We start from the raw sequence: 4,600 nt of genomic DNA, 5'->3' as shown, positions 1-4,600 counted from the left end.
GCTGTTGCAGTGTCTTAACTTTTTAGTGAGTCCCGCACCTTGTGTTCATGTAGAACAGCTATTGAGCAACCATTTTCTGTTCTCAGACTTGTTCTGTACCAACTGAAGGAGAAGGTGAGAACACCTGGGCTGGTTTCTCCCTGAGAAACCTGGTGTGTGAACAGAAGTTGTAATACTCCTCTTGTCCTTTCCCTGCCCTCTTCTGGGTTATCCAGGGCCAATAGTTTTTTTTTTGGGAAAACTTGCTCTCAGGGCTTGATTTTTGTGTCTTTGGATCATCTCTTCTCATTGCTGGTTGAGTCACATGACTCATTCAGAAAAATAGTGTTTTCCAAGCATAAAAAAACCCTGTATTTTTTGTTCTTTATACAGTTCCAAAAGGGATGGAGCTAGAGACCAGCAGCCATCCAGTAAAAGTTCTTACTGGATCTGGAGTAGGGGTTGCTGCTGTTTTTCAGCCACCTCCTGCTGTCCTTGCATTCTGTGTCACTGGATGCTGTTAAAGGGGACCCAGGAGCTCGCTCCACTGCTGGCTGTGAAATTCCTGTGCTACTAAGAACTCTTGTTTGTTCAGTGTGGTTTTGAAGACCTCCAAGGCTGAGGACTGCACAACTGTTCTGGGAAGCCTCTTCCAATGCTTGACTAGCTCCAAATCTAAAAATCATTGTCACAGAATGGTTTGGGGTGGAAGGTGACCTCAAAGGTCATCCAGTCCAGCCCTCAGCTGCAATGAGTAGAGACATCTTCAACTAGATCACATTGCTCAGAGCTGGAATGTTTTCAGGGATGGAGCATCCACCCTTCTCTGAGCAATCTGTGCCAGTGTTTTCCACCATCATTGTTATAAAACCTCTTCTATCTAATCTGAATCAACCATTCTTCAGTTTAAAATCATTACCCTTTTTTCTATCACAACACAATCTGCCAAAATATCTGTCCCCATCCTTCTTACAACCCTCCTTCAAAGGCCACAGTTAGGGCTCTCTGGAACCTTCTGTTCTCCAGGCTGAAAAACCTCAGCTCTCAGGCTTTCCTCACAGGGGGAGTGCTCCAGCTCTCTGGTCATTTTTGTGGCCCTCAAAAAGTTTAAACCTCTCTCTTTTGGCTTTTACCGTGTGTCTCTCTGCTCACTGTGTGCTACTGTGGAAAGCTGAGGTCTCCCCTAAAACCATTCCTTTCTCCAGGCTGAACAAGCCCTGTCCCTTCAGCCTTTCCTCCCAGGCATGTGCTCCAGCCCCTGGACACTGTTGGTCCTCTGCTAAACTCAAATTTGGCCGAGTCCTTGTATGGGGGGAAAGAGCACACAGGAAAGAAGAGGTGAATTGAGTGGGACCCTTCCCTTCTACAGGCTGGGCTCCCGGCCCAAACATTTCAGTGCCCAGCTCAAACAGCCTGGGACCTGCTGGCTCATGCTCACCTTTTCCCTGCCAGGGCCCAGAGATGTTTGAGCCCCCAGCCTGCCACTGCAAGGGCTCCTTCCTTGGCTGGGCAGGCCCCTGTCCTGCTCCCTCTTGAACTCAGCAGGCTCCTGTCCATCCCTTTGGCCAGCAGCCCTGTCCCAGGTGTGTGGGCTGGGATCCTGGAGGATCCTGGAGGATGGTTCCAGCCCAGCCCCCTGCCCACAGGGCTGAGCCTGGACATCCAGCCAGGTTTTCTGCCCCCATTGTTATGTGGGCTGTAACATCCTGAGCTGAGTGCAAGGATATTGTGTGAGACAGTGCTGAAAGCCTTGTTAAAGTTGAGATAAGAACCTCCAGTGCTCCTTCCCTCGTCCACAAAGATATTTTATTATAGAAGGCAGGTGAGCCGGGCATGGTTACCCTCAGTAATTTCATTCTGGCTGTTCCCAGTCATCTTCTGCATCTCCCAAAAAGACGTTCTGGAAGGATTTCCTTTGATTTTCCCAGGAACCGTAGTGATACCATCTGGCCTGTGCTTTCTCAGATGGTCCTTTCAGCCTTTTATCAACAACAGGCACAACATTTGCCTTTCTCCACCCTTGTAATATGTAAATAGTGATTATATCCTCAGTTACATAGCTTTAATTGTATCCACACAAAGACACTTTCACACTGGGATGAGTGTTAGTCATCCCTGCACCAGCTAAAGCTGTTTCTCAATCTGTGTTACTAATTTGCATTATTTGAGATTGTGGCAATGTTGTCAATGAGTGTTACATTCTCAGGACGGGGCAGCTTGAGAAGAGGCTGGGGAGATGTGAGCTTTGCAGGCATGCCAGTGTGTTTATTTTATTGCTTGATCTGTTTAGACACAATACTGACAGTGACCAAAAACCTCTGCTGACCAAATCCAACAGCTCAAACCTCCACCTCCTGCCATCATTAAACATGTGCACAAAATTTGGTTACCTGAAAATGTTGATGAAGCCAAATGAGTTCTGTGTCAGTCTTTGCCTTGAGTCATATTCTGTTAAACAGCTAAATTTTTCAGTGACCCTTACAAGAATACAAACTGTCACAGGCTGTATTTAGAAGGCAGAACTTCAGGCTGCTGCTGTTTGAATGGATGCAAGTGTTGCTGGATTAAAATAAATCTTCAGCAAGGCAGTGTCAGGTATGAAAAGTGCTGTTTCCTTCCTGCTCCAGGAGCAGTCCAGACACTGACCCAGCCCATGGGCAGGACTGAGGGCCATCAGGGTCCTCAGCAGAAGGGGGGCATAACTGGCATTATATCTGAGCTTTCTCTAGAGTGCTTTACCTATGAAAACTTTTTTTTTTTTACAAAATCCATATTTATGGGAACTGGCAGGGTGCAGTGGTGTTACTCCTGACTGGGCACAGCCACAACTGCAGCCCAGAACATGTCATGACCTCGGTGACCTCAGTGAGGCCATGAGGAGGGCCAGGAGGACATTGGGGTGGGCAGCCAGGAGGCATCTCAGACAGCAAGAGTACTGGAAGGTTTGTCTTACTGTAAATTAAAGATCTCTGCATCATTTTCCTGTCCTTGGGCTGCTGTCATTGGCAGGAACTGCTGCATGTAAGCAAGATTTCCTCCTGTGGCTAAAGGGCACTGCTGAGTGGTGCCAGCCTACAACAGGGAGGCGTTGGGTCAGTGAAATGCAAGATCCAAAATGTACCTGTTAATCAGGCACTGGTGCCCATCTGTGGTTTACTGCAGCGTTGCAAGAAGTAGGCACTCAAGTGGCATAACAAAAACACCCAGTTCTTCCTTTTCTGCCATGGCAGGGCCAGCTGCATCTGAAATGCTCTACACTTTGTCTGGTCCTCCTCTTAAATAAAATAAATGCATTTACGTACAGTAGGATGGAGATTCTATAAACTATTCCACTGCATTTTACTAATCAAAGCCTCCCTTGCTGCACTTTTAAGTTTTGTTAGTCCTTTCTCTCTTGGGCAGGGGGCTTTGCTAAACCTTGTTCCATTTTTAGTGAATCACTTGTTTTGTCCAGAAAACAGTCATTTTAGAATTATATCTTCCTCCCCATGCAACTCTTAGCAACTCATAATTAGTAAAAATTAATCTATATATCTGGTGGGTCAAACTGGCACTGTAAAAAAAATAAAGGAAAAAAAAAAGGACATTTTGTAGCCGTTGTGGTTTGGTCCTATGGCATCTACCTGAGGCACTGGACAGCAGAGTGACAGCAACCTGCCCAAACAGAATTTCCACTAAAGATGGGCACAGACTTACCTGCCTTCAGCTGAATCAAATTACCTCTACATCTGAAAGTAGTTTCTAATTAGAAGTAGCTTGCCTTTTGCCAAGACTAACACCAGCTGAGGATGATTATCCAATATTGTGTTCACTCCTCTTGCCAGACTATCACTATAGAAAAAATTCCATGACTTACATGCACAAGTTTAAACAGGTGACCATAATATTTTGATTTGCAAATACCTGTAGAAGAGTGAAAATAGTATCTCACTTTTCACAGATTTCAGATGAAGCTCTTTGCTGTTCCTAGAACTTAAATTACTAATTCAAATGGTTCCCTGTATTTAAGGAGTCAAAGTAGCAATAGAAAACCTGCCTATTGCAATAACCTTTGCAGAGTGACCAAGAACAAGCGTGTTTATGCTCACTCAGTGCCACAAGGAGTGTGCTGGTATGCCAGAAATCACAGGAGCTTACTTCAGTCAAAAAATCCTTTAAGGTTTAGTCTTTGTTAGACTCACACTTGTAAATCTTTCAAGGGCAGATTGTCCTGTTGAATGATTACATAAAGTAACTGAAAAGCCTTGCTGTCAGGCTGGCTTTTGCTGAATCCTGTCATCTTTCTGCAGTCGTCTGAGGTTTGGGTTTTGTTTTTTTTTTTTTACCTTCCCCACCCCCAACTGGTCTTGAAGCTGTTACTCTTCCACTTTACCTGTTAAGCCTTTGATGAGATGCCCAGTGCTGGGTAGCAGCGAGGCCAGGCAGCTCTTGGCCTTTCCAGAGCAAGGCTGCAGCTCCCTAGAGAGCAGAACCAGGAGCAACAGGCAGCAGCAGCACAGGCTGTGGACACAAGTTTTCCTCTTGCACAGGCTCTGCAGAAGGCCAGTGCCATCCAGACACAGGATCTGCCGTTATCCTGAGGGATTTCAGGCGTTGCTATAGGGCTGGTACTGCACAGCAG

The sequence above is a fragment of the Taeniopygia guttata genome, chromosome 6 (genome assembly GCF_048771995.1).
Source record: "Taeniopygia guttata chromosome 6, bTaeGut7.mat, whole genome shotgun sequence".
Taxonomy (NCBI): domain Eukaryota; kingdom Metazoa; phylum Chordata; class Aves; order Passeriformes; family Estrildidae; genus Taeniopygia; species Taeniopygia guttata.
Note: the sequence above shows the minus strand (reverse complement) of the source record.